Raw genomic sequence first — 23,773 nt, forward strand, 5'->3', positions numbered from 1 at the left:
CCTGGGGATGGCTCCGGAGATGCTGCTGCAGCTGAGGCTGTCCCTTTCAGGGTTCGGGCTGAGGCCGTTGCTGGCTGAGAAGATTTTGTGGCTTTCTGGGCCTTCCCGGGCGGCGCCATCTTGGAGGCTTCCCGGCCTAGTCCTCGGGCCCCGGAAAAGTATGAATCCAGCTGCCCCTGCCGCGATCCGTTGGTCCTGGTCGGTTGGGAGCTCTGCCGTGATCGTTGTGACATGGGGGGATCTTATAAAAGTGAGTATCCCCCTGTATAAGGCTGGTTTTGTGCTGCGGTGTAGCGGAGCTGAGGCAAAGCACGTCCTCACTCCTCCATGTCCAGGACACGCCCCCCCACAGACGGCTTTTTAATGATAAAAGATGGAGCTTCTCTGAACAATGATCCTGTTATTGTATGTTGTGACTTGTAGAGTTCCTCGTCAGGGTGTGTGTATGTATTCTCGGTCATTCTGCTATGTAGAGCAGACTATGGTGGACAATAACAGTCATTTCCTTCCTGATTGGGGGAGGAATTCTCTCTTGTTTATGTAGAGAAATTCTGAACCTTCCTTTCCTCCCGTATTTTTCACCATGTCCTCTGATAGTTTTCAGAGATCGGATTCCCATTGGATTTATAGAGTGTGAAATATTTTGTATGCTTATTGAAGAAATAAATCTGACCCCCGGCCTCCCTTTCGGTCTTGCCCAGGTGTTCCGGTTGGATTTGAATATCTTCCTCTGATGATATCACTTCACACTGTGCTTGAGGTGATTGGAGTTATATTAGACACAAACAATTGGGTACTTACTGTTCGCAATTCTTCTTTTATTTACACTAATATATGATTTTTCAAGACAAGCTTTCAGGGTATGTCCCTTTTTGTGAACAAAGTCTGGTTAATCGCTTCTGGACCACCCATTGCACATTTACTGTGGCAGGACAGGCTGGCTGCGCAAAACAACGTACGGTTCGGGGCACGCGCACCGCCGGCGATCCGCTGCCACTGTGATTGGACACAGTGGAAGCCAATCAGCGGGGTCCGGCAGCCACGATGGCTGCCAGGTCCCGCCGTTCGTTCACTGGAGAGGCAGAATGGCGGTCTGCCTATGTAAACAAGGCAGGCCGCCATTCTGTCACAGAGGAAGAGAGAGATCTTGTGTTCTTGCTAATCGGAAACACACATCTCTCTCTTCCTCCAGTTAAACCATCCCCCACACACAGTTAGAAATCACTCCCTAGGAGCACACTTAAAGTGATTGTAAGAGTAACTTTTTTTTTTTCTAAATAAAAAAGATGTCATACTTACATTCACTGTGCAGATCGTTTTGCACAGAGTGGCCCAGAACCTTGTCTTCTGGGGTCACTCGGCGGCTCTTGCGGCTCCTCCCCATATCAAATAACCCCCTCTGAGAAGCGCACTCCCGAGGGGGTTACCTTGCAGGTGCGCTCCCGAGTCCAGCATTCGGCGTCCATAGAGGCCGAACGCAGGACTTGGCCCCACGGCATCCGCATCATTGGATTTGATTGACAGCAGGGGGAGCCAAAAAGTGTCACATCTTGGATTTATTTACTAAAGGCAAATCAGCTTTGCACTACAAGTGTACTTGGAAGTGCAGTCGCTGTAGATCTGAGGTTGGCATACAAGGTTGGCATACAAGGAAAATAAAAAACAGCATTGCAGTGCACTAGTGGTGCAAAGTGGATTTGCCTTTAGTAAATCATCCCCTTTAAGCCTTGTACACACGATCGAATTTTCGGCAGGGAATTGTGTGATGACAAACTGTTTGCCTAAAATCTGGGGTGATGGGCAATGTAGTTCAACACCTGCCCTGTTCAGCTTTTCTGGGGAGGGATAGGCTGACCATTTTCTACCAGGGTCAGCCTAAGGTCTGTAATAAATGTGGAGACAAAGGCCATTTTGCATCAACCTGTACTCACAAGAAGTGCTCACTATGCCTGGATTTGGGCCATTTGTCCAAAGATTGTATCGAGATTTGGTGCAATTTGTGCCAGAAGCTTTGTCATGCTTATATTCAGTGCCCGAAGGCATTACATAACTTGCCAGGATTGGCGTCTGAGCTACAGAGGCTCGATATTGAGGATGACGCTGCTAAAGTTAGGGAGGAAACGGTTGTTGTCCCTCTTGTGTCTGTTACATCTTTCTAGATTCTGTTTCCCCTAGTAATGTGGTCCCTGGGTCTGTCCCTCTTGTGTTTGTTACATCTGTTTTTTCGGATTCTGTTTCCCCTAGTGATGTGGTCTCTGAGTCTGTCCCTCTTGTGTTTGTTACATCTGTTCTTTCGGATTCTGTTTCCCCTAGTGATGTGGTCCCTCTTGTGGTAGTTCCTAATCCTTCTGTACGTAGATCCTCCAGACTGGCAGAAGCTGCTGGGGGGGCAGGTTTAGCGCATGTTCCCTCTCAGCCTCCAGTCCCTGCCCCTCAGCAGCACACACATGTGATCAGGGGAATGTGGGGGTGCTGGATGGGTGTGGGGCTGATGGAAGGGTGTCCATATCCCATTCCTCGCTCCCTGTTGAGGGGGATTCAGATGATTAGGGGTGGGAAAAGTTTAGGAGGAATAAAAAGAAGAAGAGGAAGACAAGTAAAGTGGTCATTTCTTCCTCAGAGTCAGACCCAGGAGGGGTTCCTCTTGGTAATACTTTTTCAGTTTTGTCGGGTGATGAGATGTCTGATCTATCTTTCTCTTTATCATCCATGGATGAGGGGGAATCACATAGTCTGAAGAGAGCTGTTTTGGGTGATGAGAGTGTGGCAAAGGTTAAGAAACGACTACCCCAATCATCCTGATGACAGTTCCCACTCCGATAAAGGTGGCGACCATTAAAGTCACCAGCATTAAATCTGCAAGAGCTCTTGATATTGCTTTATTTTTGCTCAGCAAGTTTGATGCTGAGATTTTATTTTTGCAACAGACCTGGCTCAATACTTTGGCCGATATCCATCTAGCAAAAAGGGAGTGGAGATGTGGTCCCTCCTTTTGGTCGCTTGTGGCTGAGCTCTGCAGCGGAGTTGCAGTCCTTTTTAAAAACTGATATGGTAACATGCCTGTGGGTAATTGAGGTAGAAATGGGGAGATGCATGGTCTTAGACGTCTCTGTTAGGGGGCAGGACCTGCGCCTGATCAATATCTATGGACCGCAGTCAAAATGGGGCAGGAAATGCCTCCCCACAGAGATCAAGCCCTTCCTTTATACGTCCCAGAGGTTGTCTTTGGAGGTGATTTTAACACCATAATTAGGCCTGAAGACAGGAGAGGCTCCATAGACAGGCTGGATTACGATAGCTTTTTTCTTAGAGATATGGTGAGACAAGCAGGCCTCGTAGATATGCATATTAAGCACTTCCCTGGCAGCACAGGATTCACATTTCAGAGAGGGAATAGTCAGAGTAGGATAGTTTTTTTTTTAAGGAGAACTTTTCTTTCTCGGCTCCTGAGTTGAGGGAGGTGGAGTTCTCTGACCACTGTATGCTGTCTGTGACTCTGAATTCCTCGGACACTCCACCCAGGGGAAGGGGTACCTGGAAGATGAATTTGGCTCTCCTGGAAGATGTAGAGGTAAGACAATCCTTTGAGGATTTTTTTCAGGCACAGGTTTCTATTCTGGACTTTTTCAGCAGTAAGTCAGTGTGGCGGGAACTTGTAAAACAAAGGGCAATTGGACTTTTCAAGGCCATAATTAACAGAAGCAGCTTGGTATGTACATTGCCTACCAGCATTTGCGGAGGAAGCTTGATCGTCTTCTCTCGTCCAGGGGAGATTTCTGAGGTGAAGTTTCTTCTTAGGAAGTCTCAATATGATCGGCATGCCTCCTTGGTTCTAGAGAGAGATTATGGAAAATATCACTCGCCTGATCCTTACCAGAACTGTAAGCAAGGCATAGCAGTTAAGACAGTCATAGGCCTGAGGGATAGTATGGGTTCCCTGGTAAAATCCAAATCAGGGATCCTGGAGATCGTCAGATCATATTACGCAGACCTTCTGGGAATAAAGGACCTTTGTTGGGACAGGATGGAAAACTTTCTGGATTCTACTCCAGGATTGGGAAATGGTACGTTGCCTTTGAGGGATTTGACAGAACCAATTTCAGTGGATGAGGTAGTTCATGCTATAGAGAAGCTGGCTACCAAAAAATCGCCTGGGCCAGATGGGTTGACAGCTGAATTCTACAAGTGTTTTAAGTCCATTCTGGCTCCCTTGTTAGCAGAGGTTTATAACAGCTGTCTAGAAGAGGGTTCGCTCCCTCCCTCCATGAGGCAATCCGCTGTAATTCTTCTGTCAAAAGGTAAAGACCCTTCAATGATTGAGAACTGGTGCCCCATCAGTCTTCTCAATGTTGATAGAAAGATCTTGGCGAACATTCTTTTTGGCACTTGTCGTCAGTGGCAGGCGATTTGTTGTCCAGTCATCAGCACTGCTCGGTCCAAGGTAGAAGTACCTTTTCAGCAGTTTTAGCTGTCCGGGAGGTTTTGGAATGATGCAGGGCTGCTGGATGGAGAAAGTACTTGTTGGTATTAGATCAGGCCAAGATAGAGTCAATCACGAGTACTTTTATTTGCTACTTGGTAGATACGGCATGCAGGGGAGGTTTATAGTTTGGCTGAAGACATTATATAGAGGGGCTTAGAGCTTCCCACTGGTTAATGGTTGGGTTGGACGGCCTCTTGAGGTTGGCTCTGGTGTGTGCCAGGGATGTCCTCTGAGCCCCCTGTTATATGTATTCGCAATTGACCCCTTCATAAGAAGGCTAGAGAGTGGATCTTTGTGCGGGGTGCCTTTGGGCATTGCTGGTAAGCTGCTTTTGAAGGTCGTGGCCTATGCCGATGATGTGTCTGTTACTGTCTCTGGAACAGAGGAAGCGCAGGAGGTGGTCTCTATGATAGAGCAGTACACGGAGGCTTCTGGTTCTAAAGTTAACCATGAAAAGAGTGACATTTTCTGGATGGGTGAGGAGGTTGAAAGCTTTGAACTTCCAGATGCCTTCCCAGAGCCCCAGCAGGAAATTAAAGTGTTGGGCATCAAATTTGGTCCTGGTGACTATGGTCATTGAAATTGGGAAAGTAGGTTGGTGTGTGCCAATGCCAAAGTAGCAAGCTGGAAGAATTGGAAGCTTTCCTTGAGGGAGAGGGTTGACTTGATCAAAACGTACCTGGTCCCAATCTTTTTATATGTCAGCTTCGTCTGTATCTTGTCAGCATTTCTCTATGCAAGGGTGTACAGTAGGGATGAGCTTCGAGATCGAGTCGAACCCATGTTCGACTCGAACGTCACATGTTCGGCCATTCGTCAAATTGCAAACAATATGGGCCGTTCGCACCAAATTCGAGTGGCTCGTCACAACCCATAATTCACTGCGGCATCGCAGTGCATTGCTGGCTGATGATTGGCCAAGCATGCACTATGACCCGCATGCTTGGCCAATCACAGCGCCGTCTGTACAGAGAGCCGTAATTGGCCAAAGCCAGGGTGGCTTTGGCCAATTATGGTTCAGGGGGTTTAGTACACGCCCCACACTATATAAGGCCGCCTGCAAGTCGGCCCTGTGTAGTGTGTTCCGGCGTTGAGAGAGAGATAGAGAGAGAGACAGTGTCATTTGATTTAAGTTAGATAGAGTAGGCAGGCAAATCAGTTAGCTGCATTTGCAGTGTATTGTGTATATATATATGCATCCTAGGTGTTGTGTGTGTGTGTGTGTGTGTATATATATACATATATATATACACTGTATTCAGTTTAGCTAGATCCGTTCATGTTATTCTCTTCCTACTGACAGACAGGCAGGTGTATTTCCAGTATTTACAGCTACCTGAAGAAAATTGCTGGTGTTCTTCTAATCCTATTAGTCCTATTAGCTACAGTATTTACAAGTTAGTGTAGTGCATCCTCTGCACAGTGTGCACCTAAAACTACCTGAAGAAAATAGCTGGTGTTCTTCTGATCCTATTAGTACCACAGGCAGCTGCAGTATTTACAAGTTAGTGTAGTGCGTCTTTTGCATAGTGTGCATCTAAAGCTACCTGAAGAAAATTGGTGGTGCTCTTCTGATCCTATTAGTGCCGCAGGCAACTGAAGTATTTACAGTTAGTGTAGTGCGTCCTCTGCACAGTGTGCACCTAAAGCTACCTTAAGAAAATTGGTGGTGTTCTTCTGATCCTATTAGTACCGCAGGCAGCTGCAGTATTTACAGTTAGTGTAGTGCGTGCTCTGCACAGTGTGCACCTAAAGCTACCTGAAGACAATTGCTGTTGTTCTGCTCCTATTAATACCACAGGCAGGCAGCTGCAGTATTTACAGTTAGTGCACTGTGTCCTCTGCACAGTGTGCACCTAAAGCTACCTGAAGACAATTGCTGTTGTTCTGCTCCTATTAATACCACAGGCAGGCAGCTACAGTATTTACAGTTAGTGTACTGTGTCCTTTGCACAGTGTGCACCTAAAGCTACCTGAAGACAATTGCTGTTGTTCTGCTCCTATTAATACCACAGGCAGGCAGCTGCAGTATTTACAGTTAGTGCACTGTGTCCTCTGCACAGTGTGCACCTAAAGCTACCTGAAGACAATTGCTGTTGTTCTGCTCCTATTAATACCACAGGCAGGCAGCTACAGTATTTACAGTTAGTGTACTGTGTCCTTTGCACAGTGTGCACCTAAAGCTACCTGAAGACAATTGCTGTTGTTCTGCTCCTATTAATACCGCAGGCAGGCAGCTACAGTATTTACAAGTTAGTGTACTGTATCCTCTGCACAGTGTGCACCTAAAGCTACCTGAATGAAATTGGTGGTGTTCTTCTGATCCTAATAGTACTGCAGGCAGCTGCAGTATTTACAGTTAGTGTAGTGCGTCCTCTGCACAGTGTGCACCTAAAACTACCTGAAGAAAATTGGTGGTGTTGTTCTGATCCTATTAGTAACGCAGGCAGCTGCAGTATTTACAGTTAGTGTATTGTGTCCTCTGCACAGTGTGCACCTGAAAGCTACCGGAAGACAATTGCTGTTGTTCTGCTCCTATTAATACCACAGGCAGGCAGCTACAGTATTTACAGTTAGTGTACTGTGTCCTCTGCATAGTGTGCACCTAAAGCTACCTGAAGACAATTGGTGGTGTTCTTATGATCCTATTAATACCACAGGCAGGCAGCTACAGTATTTACAGTTAGTATACTGTGTCCTCTGCACAGTGTGCAACTAAAGCTACCTGAAGACAATTGCAGGTTTTCTCTTACTAATAATACTACAGGCAGGCAGTTGATTCTGCTAGCTGCAGTATCAGTATATATATATACATCCCAGCTTTGTGCAGCTACATCTCACTGCAGGCCATTAGTATGTCTGGAAGGCCAACAAGGAGAGGCAGACAGTCACAAGCCAATAAAAGAGGGCAAGCAGGCTCTGTGTCTAGAGGCAACAGTGCTGGTCATGGAGACAGCGCATCCTCATCAGCACGTGGCCGAGGGACACGCTTGTCCTTTTTTTCGGCAGCTGGCCGTGTTGAGCCGCAACATGCAGAAGACTTGGTAGAGTGGATGACCAAGCCGTCCTCATCCTCCTCATCCTCTCTCACCCAGGCTCAGGGTACTTTGTCTGGCAAAGCAGCTGCCAACGCGGCCTCTTCTCTCAGCTCAATGGCATCAGTCACTCCTTCCCTAGCCCCACCATGTCCTCCTGAGGAGTCCCCCGAACTGTTTGACCACAGTGTTGGGTACATGCTCCAGGAGGATGCCCAGCATTTTGAAGGCCCTGATTATGGTACCCAGCTAGAGAAAGGCAGTAACGTGAGCCCAGAGAGAGGAGGTGCCCAAGAAGGACAGCAATCTGGCAGTCATGTTCACCCAGCTGCAGCATACTGCCAGCTTTGCCCCAGTGATGAGGAGGGAGGGGATGATGAGGTCACTGACTCCACATGGGTGCCTGATAGGAGAGAGGAGGAGGCACATCACCAATGAGGCATGATGCCCTCCAGGGGCCAGCTTAAAAGCAGCACCCTGACTGCATCACACCGCAGAACTCTGCATGTGCAGGGCGCTGTTGTCTCTGCGCGTTATTCCAAAAGTTCTTTGGTGTGGGCCTTTTTTGAGACGAGTGCATCAGAGCGCACTGCTGCTATTTGCAACATATGTCTCAAGCGTATCTTGCGTGGCCAAAACATCACCCGCTTGACCAGACATATGTCGACCTGCCATGCAATTCGTTGGCAAGCGTACCTTAAAGACCCACACCAAAGGACAAAGAGGACCTCTCCTTGCTCCTCATCAGCTGGGATCTCCAACCTCACTATACCTTCAATCCTCTCTGAGATCTGCACTGAGAGGAATGAAGGTGTAGAATTAGGTGTATCTCAGCCAAGTAGTTGCAGGCAATCTGCTATCGGTACACCGACATCAGATTGTACAAGTCAAATTTCCTTGCCCCAGCTGCTGCACCCCCGAAAGAAGTTCACTCCCAGCCATCCACATGCCCAGCGGTTGAATGCTATCTTGGCTAAATTGCTAGCACTTTAACTGCTACCTTTCAGTTGGTAGACTTTGCCCCCTTCCGTGAGTTTGTGGAATGTGCGGTTCCTCAGTGGCAGGTTCCCAAACGTCACTTTTTCTCATGGAATGCGATTCCAGCTCTTTACCGGCATGTGGAAGGCAATGTCTTGGCCTCGCTGGACAGGGCGGTCAGCAGTAAGGTGCATATTACCGTCGACTCATGGTCCAGCAGGCATGGACAGGGACGTTACCTATCTTTCTCCGCGCACTGGGTGACTCTTCCGGCAGCTTGGAAGGATGCAGGACCGTGTGCAGTAGTGTTGGAGGTTCCAAAATTCCACGCCTCCAAAATTCTACTAGTGGTGATTCTGCCACACCTCTCTCCTCCACCCCCTCCTCTTCTTCTTCCTCCATGTCCTCTTCCTGTGCTGATATGTCCTCTGAACCAGCGGTGCTCCGTAGGCGTTCAAGGACTACGCAAGCACGCAGGCAAAAAGATGCCATGCGTTGCTTGAGCTGGTGTGCTTGGGGGACAGGAGCCACACTGGGGCAGAGATTCTGTCAGCTCTGCAGGGGCAGGTTCAGAGGTGGTTGACGCCACGCCAGCTTAAGGCAGGTATGGTGGTTTGCAACAATGGCACCAACCTCCTCTCCGCCCTCCGACAGGGACAACTGACCTATGTGTCCTGTTTGGCTCAAGTCCTTAACTTGGTGGTGCAGCGGTTCTTGCCAGTGCTCAGCTGGCAGACCTCCAAAAGGAGTTTAACCTGCCCAAGAACCGCCTAATCTGTGACATGCCCACCAGGTGGAACTCAACGTTGGCCATGCTGCAGTGGCTGCACATGCAGCAGAGGGCCATCAATGAGTACCTGTGCCACTATGGCACCAGGACAGGGTCAGGGGACCTTGGTTTTTTTCTCACGCCAGTGGGCCATGATCAGGAATGCATGCACTGTCCTGTCACCATTTGAAAATGCCACGAGGATGGTGAGCAGTGACAGTGCATGCATCAGTGACACTATCCCCCTTGTCCACCTGTTGGAGCACACGCTGTGTGGAATAATGGACAGGGCACTTGAGGCAGAACAGAGGCAGGAAGAGGAGGACTTCCTTACCTCTCAAGGCCCCCTTTATCCAGACAGTGTTCCTGCGTGCCCGCTGATCACACAGGAAGAGGACAAGGAGGAGGAGGATTGTGTCAGTATGGAGGTGGAGCCTGGCACGAAGCATCAGCAGCAGTCTTTAAGGGATCAGTCCCAAGAAACCCATGGACTTGTATGTGGCTGGTAGGAGGTGGCTGCGGACCATGTCGTCCTTAGCGACCCAGAGGACTCCGGACCGAAACCTACGCTGCATGGACTCCCTGATCCTGCAAAGCCTGCGTAAGGATCCTCGTATTCGTGGTATCAAGGAGAAGGACCAATACTGGCTGGCAACCCTCCTTGATCCATGTTACAAGGGTAAGGTTGCGGACCTTATCTTGCCATCGCAGAGGGAGCAGAGGATGAAACATCTTCGGGAGGCCTTGCAGAATGGTCCGTGCAACGCGTTACCAAGGATTGGGAGGTTACAAACTCCTGTTTCTGGACAACGTGTTGCTGAGGCTTCGGTCAGTCACAGAAGGAGCGGTGGAGAAGGTGGCCGTCTGACCGATGCGTTCAGACAATTTTTTAGTCCACAGTCCCAAGGTATGATCGGTTCCAGCAACCATCAACCAAACCGTCTGTTTTACAGGGTGCAGGAATACCTAGGGGCAAGATCAGACTTGGACACCTTTCCCACCGAAAATCCTCTGGGTTACAGGGTCTTGAGGATGGATCACTGACCAGAGCTTGCACAGTAAGCAATTGAGCTACTGGCCTGTCCCGCATCCAGCGTTCTTTCGGAACGCACATTCAGTGCTGCTGGAGGCTTTGTAACCGATCACAGGGTGCGTCTGTCCACCGACTCGGTCGATCGACTGACCTTCATAAAAATGAATCAGTCTTGGATCACCACCAGCTACCAAGCTCCTGATGCTGATGTAACCGAATAATTTTTTTTGAAATGTCAGATCCCTTCAAAGACTGCCTATGCTGATGCTGAGTGACTATCCTGTTATACTGAGTAATTATCCTCTTCCTCCTCAATGATCATGCTGATAGCTTGTAAGAACATTTTTGGTTCTGGGCGCCGCCACTAGTGCCTAAGGCCCAACTTTTCGGTCCCTGTTTAACAGGGGCATGTAATTACAATTTTTGATGCTATTCTTTGCAACAGGGCTAGTTCCTGCGCTCCAACTAGAGTATCTGTGAGGGGCTGCAGTGTTGTGGCACCAGCACCAGTGCCTAAGGCCCAATTTTTCAGCCCCTGTTTAACAGGGGCGTGTAATTACAATTTTTGATGCGATAATTTGCAGCAGGGCTCGTTCCTGCGTTCCAACTAGAGTATCTGTGAGGGGTTGCAGTGTTGTGGAAACAGCACCAGTGCCTAAGGCCCGATTTTTCAGGGCCTGTTTAACAGGGGCGTGTAATTACAATTTTTGATGCAATTCTTTTGCAGCAGGGCTAGTTCCTGTGCTCCAACTAGAGTATTTGTGAGGGGTTGCAGTGTTGTGGCACCAGCACTAGTGCCTAAGGCCCAATTTTTCAGTCCCTGTTTAACAGGGGCGTGTAATTAGAATTCTTGATCTAATATTTCACAGCAGGGCCCGTTTCTGCGCCCACCAAGATTAACTGTGAGGACTTACAGTGTTGTGGCACCAGCACCACCAAAGGCCCAATTTTTCAGCCCCTGTTCAAAAGGGGCATGTAATTAAAATTCTTGATATAATATTTCACAGCAGGGCCCGTTCCAGCGCCCACCAAGAGTAACTGTGAGGACTTACAGTGTTGTGGCACCAGCACCACCACCACCAAAGGCCCAATTTTTCTGGCCCTGTTCAACAGGGGCATGTAATTACAATTCTTGATCTAATATTTCACAGCAGGGCCCTGTGAGGGCTTACAGTGTTGAGGCCACAACAACACCTAAGGCCCAAATTTCTGCTGAGTATATAGGGCAGGCCCCTACTTTCAAACATCCAACTTACAAATGACTCCTACTTGCAAACGGAAGGAGACAACAGGAAGTGAGATGAAATCTACCCCTATGAAGGGAAATTCTCTCCTGTAACAGTTATTATAGGAAAAACTTTTCTCCTTTCCACTGATGCTTTATCTGCAATCCTTGTTTCACTAAAAACCGCAAATTTTCAAAAAACATTTGTCATTGGGACAAAAAGTGAGGTGAAATCTTCTAAAGAGGAGCACAGACAGCAAAACAAATGTCACAGGGGTGATAACCCTTCCCTATGTTTTCCAAAAAGCTTAAAAACTGATTTTTTTGGCTGGAGCTAAACACGTTAAAAATGTACCAGTTCAAAATTACAAACAGATTCTACTTAACAACAAACCTACAGTCCCTGTCTTGTTTGCACCACCTGTATACGGCTGTTCAGAGTATATAGGGCCTGGGGTCCCCACGCCGTTCCTTTTTTAAATTTGGGTGCGGAGTTCCCCTTAATATCCATACAGGACCCAAAGGGCCTGGTAATGGACTGGGGGGTACCCATGCCGTTTGTCTGACTGATTTTCATCCATATTGCCAGGAACCGACATTACATTAAAGCAGTTTTAAATGACTTTTATTCCTTTAAACATGTCATTTTGTGCAGGGACTGTTGTAAGCACGGGAAGCACGCGCCACTTTACAGGCATACTATAGACATCCCACAGGTATGATATTTAAAGGAATATTTCACTTCTTGTTTCACTTTAAGCATCATTAAAATCACTGCTCCCGAAAAAAACGGCCTTTTTTAAAACTTTTTTTTGCATTGATACATGTCCCCTGGGGCAGGACCTGGGTCCCCAAACCCTTTTTAGGACAATACCATGCAAATTAGCCTTTAAAATTAGCACTTTTGATTTTGAACGTTCAAGTCCCATAGACTTCAATGGGGTTCTAAAGTTTGCGCAAATTTTCGTTCCGTTCGCAGGTTATGGTGCAAACTGAACCGGGGGGTGTTCGGCTCATCCCCAGTGTACAGCTGTTTTTTCCAACTGTTATGGGGAAATAGGCTGAACCTGATCAAACGCAATGTAACTTACCTGTCAAGGCAGGAGGATGGCCTTAGGAATGGTCAACCCAATAGTTTTCTTTTCTCCGCTTTTTTTAAAGTACAATCTTGGTAACATGCTAGCAGAAAACCCGCTGGGATGGGTGGGTATTTTTCAATCTGGTTGTAGGCCTTTTCTGCAATGCTGGGAAGATGGCGGGTCAGTGAAAATTCTGAGAGTCCGACATGGCAAGCTTCCCGGCTTATGTTGCCCCGTGTCTGAAAATACTTCGGCAGTGGCAGGTGACAGTTTAGGATATCAAGTCCCTCCCCAGGAAGCTTCTGGAGAAGAGGATTTTGAGCTCTGCTTTCAGTGTGTCACTGGCCTTAAGGGATTGCCCAGGCTCTGTAATGAGGGAGGAGTTGCATTTAATCAATTTAGAAAGAATCCCCTTGAAGTTTAGGGATCAAGTCTGGCTTGCTTTCCATGGAAGGCTCTATGTGTGAGGGAACTTGAAGCATCGCCCTGTGGATGATCGATTGTCCAAGAGCGGAGTGTGTTGCTAAAGTTGAGTCTAATGCCGCGTACACACGGTCGGACTTTTCGTCTACAAAAGTCCGACAGCCTGTCCGACATACTTCCGACGTACCTTCGGCGGACTTGCGGCAGACTTTCTTACGAACGGACTTGCACACACACGACCACACAAAAGTACGACAGCCTAGTACGCGGTGACGTACACCAAGTCCGACGAGACTATAAAACGGAAGTTCAATAGCCCGTACGACACCCTTTGGGCTCCTTCTGCTAATCTCGTGTTTATCTCGTGTTAGTAGAAGTTTGGTGAGAGATGATTCGCGCTTGTGAGACTCGTATTTTTCAGTTCGTTTTAACTGTTGTTCAGTCTGTGCTTGTGAGGTTTGTATCTGCTTTTCAGTGCGTTTGGTCAGTTGGCATTGAGAAATCTTTGTTTTATTGGCCGCTCGTTCCTGATTTTCAGGTCGTTCTTCACAGGCCTTGCTGTTCTTCAGTGCGTTCTGTTTAGTGCGTTCTGACCAGCCGACCGTTTTGAAGCCATGTTACCTGTACGTACTCGTCGTAGAGCTCGTGCATTGTATGTGCTTGGTGCTGTAGTTTATTCTTCAGCCCAAGACCAGTCCATGAACAGGGCGAGGAGGAGTTCATGGACCAAGAATTGGTTGCTTCAGCGTGACCAGTTCTGTCACATGCCTTTGCTCCGTGAGATCCGTGAGAATAATCCTGAGGATTTCAGGAACTTTCTCCGGATGACGGACCCCGTTTTTGACCGTTTGTTGGCTTTGCTGACCCCCTATATCAGCAGGCAGGATACCTGCATGAGGCAAGCCATCACTCCGGAGCAGAGGCTGGTCGCTACCTTGCGGTATTTGGCCACAGGGAGAAGCCTGCAGGACCTTAAGTTCTCGACAGGCATCTCCCCCCAGGCTCTGGGGATCATTATCCCAGAGACCTGTTCTGCCATCATACAGGTCCTGCAGAAGGACTATATTAAGGTAAGATATTTTTCTTTTATTAGCATCACATGTTCTTTTATGTAATCTTTGATAATGTGATGTATTTCTTGCTTCAAACACTACTTACCATCATTGCAATATAGTGTGAATGTCCCCTTTTTATCCTCACACATGCTGGAATTTTTTCCTGTTATTTTTTGTCATGCATGTATATTTTCCTTCAATAACCTTCCCAGCATGAAGTGATGGGAACATATCCACCTAGTCTACTCATTTTGAATGTATTTTGTTTGAGTGTATTTAGTGTGCTTATAATTAGCAATTATCTAGATTTCACAACTCCCCCAACCCCCCACCTAAACTCACTCCAAATAGTGTGCTGCTAATGAGCAATTATCTAGATTTCACAACCCCCCCACCCCCCCCCCCCCCCACCTAAACTCACTCCAAATAGTGTGCTGCTAATGAGCAATTATCTAGATTTCACAACCCCCCCCACCCCCACCCTCGTTCAAATTTGCTTGAATGTTCTGTGGTGTTGATTTGTCTAAAGCAAATATATGTTGCAGTTTGCAAAATGCATGTGCACTCTACAAGTGCATTTGTTCCAGTGCTTTAGTAAATGAGCAGAAGCTCTGCTGATTTCCATCATCAAATCATATGCAAGCCTCAAAGTGTTTTCATTAATTGCCCTTGCATGTGATTGTGTACTCCTTGCAACATGAATGCCTTTTTACATTACCTCATTTACTGTAAGCTGGTTAGCAACTGCACCTGCAGAGTGCGACAACTGCAGTCTTGTAGCCTTTTTAGTCCCTAAATTCCTGCGTGTCCTAAAAGTAATTTTTTTTAGGGATTTCACAACCCCCTAAAATGTAATCAATGTTCCATCAGAGGGGGTGAGCAATCTGATAAGTGTGCCTTTCCATATTAGTTATTCCAGAAGAATTAAATTATTGAATGTTATACTGATGCTGGGGAATAATGTTTTTAATTGTCTAATTTTCTTGCAATGTTAGCTTCCAAATTAATTGATTTTGGTTTTCTTGTTTGATTCCCCAGTTTCCTTCAACGCCACAGGAATGGCAGACTGTGGCATCCCATTTTGCCAGCCGTTGGGACTTTCCCAATTGTGGAGGGGCTATAGATGGGAAACATGTCCACATTGTGCCACCACCCCATTCGGGGTCATATTATTTTAATTATAAGGGGTTCCACAGTATTGTTTTAATGGCGGTGGTGTCGGCACACTATGATTTTTTATATGTGGACGTGGGGAAGAATGGCCGGATGTCGGATGGAGGAGTATTTGCCCAGACGGAGTTCTGCCAGCGTCTCCAGAGTGGTGGCCTGGGATTGCCACCTGATGAGGATAACGTGGAAGGACTCCCCTTTGTCTTCATTGCCGATGAAGCCTTCGCTCTCAGCAAGCACCTCATGAGGCCATTCCCCCAAAGAACCCTCACCCCGGAGAGGAGGGTTTTTAATTACCGGCTGGCCAGAGCTAGAAGAGTGGTTGAGAATGCGTTTGGAATTCTGGCCAGCCGGTTCCGCCTGTTTCAAACAGCCATTAATTTGGCGGAATACAAACTTAATTTTATCATTTTATCGTGCTGCATTCTGCACAACTTTTTAAACAAGCATTCTCCCAATTATATAGGCACAGTTGGGCCTGAGGCCGGACAAATAGAAGCCAACCTTACAGGCCTGGATACTGTCCGTACTGGCTTGGCCCCCCAAAGTGCCCGTCAAGTTAGACAGCAATATGTTAATTATTTTATGGGTAGGGGGGCCATTGCAATGGGCCAGGATATATAATTTTTGACAATAAAAAAAATATTGAGGAAATCTTGCATTATATTTATTGCTTGCCTTTCTTTTGGGCTGTCTCCTAGGTTATGGTCGAGCAGTTGTAGTGCCAACTGTATTTTAATTTTAAATGTCTAAATAAGCTCCATTGCCACTGTAAACAACTTTTTTACAATTATAACCAAACTGATACTGAGCCTTGAAATAACAAACCACACATTTATTTAATTCCTATAAGGAGATGTTTTTATTAATGGTTGTTATGCATTCAGTTCTGCATTTAGTATAAAATGTTCATAGACAAAAATATAAAGATATCTTAATAATGTAGCAAAATATAATTATATTAAAATATTTATACCTAATCCACAAAAAAATAATTTTGGCTTTTTGATTTTCGCAAACAGGCTTTTATTTTTTTTTTTTGGAAAATCAATTTGTTTTTTTTTGTTTTTTTTAAAAGCAATTTTTTTTAATTTTTTAATTTTTTTTAATCAAGTTTTTTTTTTTTTTTTTGGTTTTTTAAAATCAAGTTTTTTTTTTTATTTTTTGGTTTTTGCAAATCAAGTTTTTTATTTTTTTGTTTTTTTAAAATCAAGTTTTTTAGTTTTTTTTGGTTTTTTAAAATCAAGTTTTTTAGTTTTTTTTGGTTTTTGAAAATCAATTTTTTTATTTTTTTGGTTTTTTAAAATCAAGTTTTTTATTTTTTTGGTTTTTGAAAATCAATTTTTTTATTTTTTTGTGGATTTTTGAAGGATTTACGAGAAACAGCCCTCCTTTTTTACATTAGGTTAAACAGCCATTTATGTTCTGCCACAAAAAAAAAGAGAAGGCCCAGAATGGGGTCAGCAAAACAGGAAATGAAGGACATGATTGATGTTTTGGGGTTTAAAAAAGGGCATTTAGATTCGACCTAAAACATCAATCATGTCCTTCATTTCCTGCTGCATACGATCCAGCCGATTCCGCATTTCATCAATGTCTTTATTCCAAGCCATTATTTGACCAATTAGCCGTTGGGCACTTTCAGAGGTGAAATAGTCACTTCTTGTTGTTGTACCTAAAGTGGAATGAAACCAAAAAATGTCTTTAGAAATATGCACACATACATAGTTTTTACCTTACCATAAATAAAGCTGTTGTCTCAGACACTGACCTGGTGGGGTGCCCATGTAGCCTAATTCCTCCACATCCTCGGGGGTGGCACTGTTGCTTGAATGAAGCACAACCAGATCCCCTAAAATAGAGTAGACAAATTACATTAAACAAAAGGCAGCCATGCATAGATTAACGTAAGCTGGTGTGTCAGACACTCACCTGGTGGGGTGCCCATGTCGCCCACCTCTCCTTCCTCCACATCCTCAGTGGGACTTGGGCTGATTTCCCAATCATGTTTTGCTTGGGGTGGACTGTCTTCTTGTTGTTGGCTGAGTGATTTTTCCCCTATGTGAAACAAAAAATTATGAATCTAATTAGCACACAGATATTTTAGTACATAGTAATTTTCCAACATTTGTAGTGAAGTGGTTTGTGTAGAGTTCCTATTTTACCTCAATATTTAAAATTATAAAGACATATCGGATAGATAGATATCAATATCTCAAAATATAGTTAATAATCTTTTGATCTCTCTCTCTCTATATCTGGAACAAAATCTCTAAATATCTAACTAAATGTAAATAAAAAAAATTAAGATAACTTAAAATATTCAAAAAGAATGTTTTACATTTCTATATCTATCTATCTACCTATCTCTATATTTCTCTCTCTCTCTATATCTATATCTATATCTCTATATATCTCTATATATCTATATATCTCTATATATCTCTATATATCTATATATCTCTCTCTATATATATATATATATATATATATATCTATATATATATATATCTCTATATATCTATATATATATAGATAGATATATATATATATCTATCTATATATATATATAGATATATATATAGATATATATATATCTATAGATATATATATATATATAGATATATATATATCTATATATATATCTATATATAGATATATATATCTATATATATATCTATATATATCTATATATATAGAGATCTATCTATAGATATGTAACGAGGTTTATTAAAAGATCGTTTAAAACGATGAACAAAAAATCGTATAGGAAGGAAAAGCACATGGAGCAGTATACAAGGTAATAAACACAAGAGAAAAACACGACAAGTACTTACTTTTTTTAAGAACTTTCCGGATACGTCGGTATTGATCCGGCTCCCTGAGTTTCAGGTCAGACCATCTTTTTCTCAATTGATCTTTGGAGCGCTGGACCCCAAAAGATGCCTTCAAAGTCTCCACGACCTTCCCCATTATTTTGGCCTTGCGCAAATTTGGCCGTGCGTACGGCCCATAATTGCCATCATAGTCGTCTTTGTGAAGAATGGCCACCATCTCCACCATCTCTTTAAAACTCATATTAGAGGCCTTAAATCTAGGCCTCATAGATTTCGTTGACGTTCCAGCCTCCGGGCTGTCTCCACTACCTGAGGTCGTCAACATTTCAGGTGTCTCCGCCATTCTTTAACTCCACTACGCGCCGTAACAAAAAATGGGCGGAGAACATGAGTTAAAATCGAACGTCAGGGGCGGGCGACGCAGGCGGAGTTTCACACATGCGTAGTGTATAAAGAGGGCCCTTGCGCACGTGTCGTACGTACGTTCTGTGCGTCGAATTAGGGGGCGGAGAACATGAGTTAATTTCGAACGTCAGGGGCGGGCGACGCAGGCGGAGTTTCACACATGCGTAGTGTATAAAGAGGGCCCTTGCGCACGTGTCGTACGTACGTTCTGTGGTAGGTGATAGTGGACCAGGACGTTACAAAACGAAGGTAATTTTAGATATATATTTTTTGGGTTTTATGGTCATGACTTTGTAGCAAGCGGCCTATATGGCTTGATAGATTGATGAGGCCTACATAGGGAGAAGATGATGAGGGGTTAGCAGAAACCTATAATAAAAGTGTTTTTTGTCTTGTGACTTCATCTTTTCCAGATATAATGAATCCCCTATTTAAGGATCCAGAGTTCCTTACAGCTTTTATTTCTAAATATCGAGAGATGAGGAATTTGTGGGAGGTGAAACACCCTCAGTATTATGCAAAGCATGTGAGGAAGTCAACGCTGGAGAGACTTCTGTCCTTTGTCCAGGCGACCATCCCGGAAGCAACAATGGAGACATTGCTCAAGAAAATTGGGGTCTTGAGGAACATGTATAAGAGGGAGCATAAGAAGATCCAGGAATCAAGGAGATCAGGAGCATCAGCAGATGATGTTTATGTACCCAGGCTGTGGTACTACAATCAACTCCGTTTTCTGGATGACCAGAATGAAGCCAGGCCATCACTTTCAACCCTTCCCTCCACCCTTCCCTCCACCCTTCCCTCCACCCCAGCAGAGGCTGATGAGGAGCAAGCTGGGTCTTCCATCCTGGATGAACCAGATATGACCATCTGGAGTCAGGTAAATTATTGAAACAAATATTACTGTACTAATATTAATGATGTTAACTGGATGTTATAATTGTCTAAAATAATTTGGCACTCAAAATTGTGTATACATATCAATTGACAGTAGTGGCTAAATATGTTTGGCACCTGCTTGAAATAATTAGGGTGTCTGATTAGACTCTTTTATTAAAGAGATGTATTCACATTTAATTTGCTAGTCATGAGAAGAAAACTGTGTGTCATTGATGAACCAAAAAAAATATACTCAAACTATTGTCCTTTTTTTATACACAGGATGAGTCCATCCAGGAGGAATGTGGGGAAAGTGGCAGGCAGGAGGAGACCGGGCCCATGGACAGCCTGGAGGAGGCCGGATTCACCATCATCCTGGAGGAGGCTGGGCCCAGTGTCAGGCAGGAGGTGGCTGCTCCCAGTGAGGTGGCTGCTCCCAGTGAGGTGGCTGCTCCCAGTGAGGTGGCTGGGCCAAGTGAGGTGGCTGGGCCCAGTAGGAGCCTGACCGAATCCCAAGTGCCTCCCCTCCACCTTCCCAAAAAAAGGGCCAGGAAGGGGATGGTCACACAGGACGCATCCCTGCGCCTCATGCAAGAGGCCACCCGTTTTTTAAGGAGCCCCCCCGAAGCGGAAGAATCCTATGGCTGCTACTTAGCCAGCAGGCTTCTTCAGATGGATTGGGAGCAGCGCCTCATTTGTGAGCGCCTATTTGGGGAAACAATCCATAAGGGGCTGCAGGGCACGCTAACACAAAACACCCAACTACATGAGGCAGCCCCCCCTCCTCCTCCTCCTCCTCCTCCTGCCACAACTGAAACACCAGAGCCACAGCCTCAAAAGAAGGCTACAGGGAAGGCTGCAGGGCAGCGTGGAGGAAAGGCTGCAGGGAAGAGAAGAAAGTGATGACCTGGGTTCAGTCTGGTCTGACAGAAGACGCAGGCTGTTGTAGGACCACAGTCTGGGGACATCTAGATCATCTGCTGGTGCTGTTGATCTCTGGGATTCTTGGACCAGATTGTGCTCCCTCTTATATGGACTCCGCAAGATCCCAATTTTCTGGTACACCTACTTTTTCCAGCGTTGACTTCCTCTTTATTTTATTTTGACCATGAATAAATGGATCTTTTTTGAGTTTAGCAAAAGACTATGTGTTTTCTTTTAAATCATTGATTTTACACACAATGTTAAATTAACAAGGGACAACAATCTCATTGAGTTTGGAAAAAACACACCAAAAATACATTACTAATGTTAAATAATGTTCAAGTGGTAAGTCTTGAAAATAAAAAAATTAACATAAACAAAAACGGTGCTTTGGGTTAACTTTATCTAAAAACTAAAAAATAATCACTATAAAAAAAAATCAGAATAATGGGTTCTTTGTGGTAACTTTACAAACCTAAAAAAAAAAAAAAAAAAAAAAGGGGAAAAAGTATTATTAGTATGGAAACATTGTTTTTAAAATGCATACTATATCATTCATGAGATCAAAGAGAAAAAGAATCCAGAAATCAGTTTGTGAGAACTCTGATTATGAACAGCAAAACACCTTCGTTCTTTAGAGCCTTCGTAAAGAAGAAATAAAATGCGCTGCATTCAACGATCACAGATTTTGCAGCGTGATGAATGTGCTACCTACAATACGAACACTAGTTTTACTAGACCGAGTGCTTCCGTTTAGTTTTTGCTTATGAGCATGCGTCGTTTTTTTGTCCGTCGGACTAACATACAGACGAGCGGACTTCGGGGTCCGTCGTAGTTACGACGTAAAGATTTGAAGCATGCTTCAAATCTAAAGTCCGTCGGATTTGAGGCTAAAAAAGTCCGTTGAAAGTCCGGAGAAGCCCACACACGATCGGATTACAAGCCAGCTTTAGTCCGTCAGTGTCCGTTGGACTTTTGTAGACGAAAAGTCCGACCGTGTGTACGCGGCATAAGGACCACTTTTTGCTGCAGTGTCCCTTTAACAGAGGTGTATAAAAGGGTGGGGAGGGCTCTAGGCATCCCCTTTTTCTATCGCATGAGTTATGCGGAGTGGGTGTATGGGGCATTCCCGACTCGCTGGGATTTTGATTTGGATACATTGTTTTTAGTTAGTATAGTTGTCCGTTACTTCATATGAAATGCACGGTGCCACATTACCCTGCGGAAGAAAGTCCTCTCTGTTGAGGTGGTGGTGCACGATATTCTGGGTGAGGTTGGGAAAATTTGGGTTCTTAAGAAGGGCAGGGAGCCTCGGGCGGTCTGGAAAAGGGCGTGGAGGAATATCAGACCTGCCTTTGGTGAACTGCCCATCTCTGGGTGAGGAGCTCTTTTTTTCAATTTTCTGTTTCTTTCACTCCCTTAGCTTTTGTTGGTTAGTATCTTCTTTTTGAAGAAGGGCTGCATGCATAATGGGTGCGGGTTTGTTTCTTGACCTCACAAGTTTGATGTCTGGTGTAGTGGTGTGAGTCGTAGTAAGATTATCCCCAATAATCATGATGAGTTTTGTTTTTGCTGTAAAGTCATTTTTTTGTTTGAGAGCAGATTTGCTATATTTATTTTCATATATGTATATATTTATGTATATTATATATAGTGATTTTATGCTTATTGATTGCAAGACTTTTAACCAGTTGCCGACCGCCGCACGACGATGTACGTCGACAGAGCTGCACGGGCAGGCAAAAGGGCTTACCTCTACGTCCTTGCCTGCCCGCGGGTGGGGGGTCCGATCGGACCCCCCGGTGCCTGCGGCGGTCGGCAAATCTCCCCCGGCGATCGGTGGTGAGGGGGAGGCCATCCATTCGTGGCCCCCCCCTCGTGATTGCTCCCAGCCAATGGGATCATTTCCCTGCCTCTGTATTGTACACAGAGGCAGAGGAAATGATGTCATCTCTCTTTGGCTCGGTATTTTCCGTTCCGGGCTGAGGAGAGAAGACTGTAATGTGAGTGCACCAACACACTACACACACAGTAGAACATGCCAGGCACACAAAACACCCTGATTAATGAAGCCCGAGCTAGCGTGCGCTTGACATAACAGGTGGGTACAGTGGCATATGATGAATGGGGTTTGTGGACCAGTAAGCATGTGCTTCTTTTTTTTTAAGTCCTATGTTAATTGTGGGGCCCAAAAATATGTTGAATTCCACCACTGTGAAAGGTTTCCATTCAAATGGATGGGCATAAGATGAATATGGGGTATTTGTAATGTATTTTGCTGGGGAAAAAAATGGTCAAGTTCACAATAAATTGTAATAAAATCATCATCAAAGAGCAAATAAAAAAAAGCAATTGGTGAAACATTTGGCCTGAACACCTGGCTGTGTGGTAAAAGGAGGGAAACTAGCTAGCTAACTGAGTTGCAGGAAAGCCATAATGGATTTCCATGTGCCTTTAGGGGTGCCTTTATGGGCCCTAATTTTTAGGGGTTGACATGAAACCCCAGTCCTAGTACTGGGTCTTTCATCCAGGGGTATGGCGCTGCTGGTGCTCACCAATTCACAAGCATGATGTACAGGCTGCTGGTGCTTCAGAACTCCTCATCCCAGAGGCACGCATGAGCAGCAAGACTGGGAGGATGCCAAATGATGTCTACCCAAGATAAGAAAGCTCCCTCCCAGCAACCTTTCTGCTATAGGCTGGGCAGGAAGTTGTTAAGTAGAGATTGCATTTCCGAGTGGTTATTGGTGTCTACCAGAGCCTTACGGGGAATGAGGCATCTGTCTAGGAGGTGGGACTCCGCAGCCAGGGTGGCTGACCTGGGTGAAGGGTTAGCAGATTTCCTTTGGGCACTTTGGGCTTTCCCCAGCCCCCCCACTCAGGGTCTAGCCCCTGTGGCATCGGCAGCAGTTGCGTGGTGCACATGGGTGGTCCCCTCTCAACAAATGTTGAATTTTGAACTTTGTGCGCAATTTTTTTTCTTAAAATACTGTTTTGTGGGTTTTCCCTGCAAGAATTTCCTGACAGCATTTTCTTTTCAGGAGGAAAGTTTTGGGCGTCTGCATAAGAGACGTTAACATGCCTCTCGAAGGGCAACTGTTTCCTCTTCTTCCACTTCTATATCCGCAAAACAGTCCTTTCATTGCTTGCAGGTTTGGTCCTTCAGGGACAAAGACTTAGGGCAAGTTCCATAACAGATACTGGCTCTCAAAGCCAACAAGGTTGGCCACTAAGTCTCCCTCGCTTGAAGGGACATCTCCACTTGTTTGGATAGGAGGGACAGTTTGAGGCATTATGGATGTGTGACACGGGCAGGTAGTGGACAAATGGGTCCAATATATATATACAATTGCAATAAAAAGTATGTGAACCCTTTTGGAATGATATGGATTTCTGCAAAAATTGGTCATAAAATGTGATCTGATCTTCATCAAAGACACAACAATAGACAATAACAGTCTGCTTAAACTAATAACAC

Source organism: Aquarana catesbeiana, linkage group LG06 (assembly GCF_042186555.1).
Source record: "Aquarana catesbeiana isolate 2022-GZ linkage group LG06, ASM4218655v1, whole genome shotgun sequence".
NCBI lineage: Eukaryota > Metazoa > Chordata > Amphibia > Anura > Ranidae > Aquarana > Aquarana catesbeiana.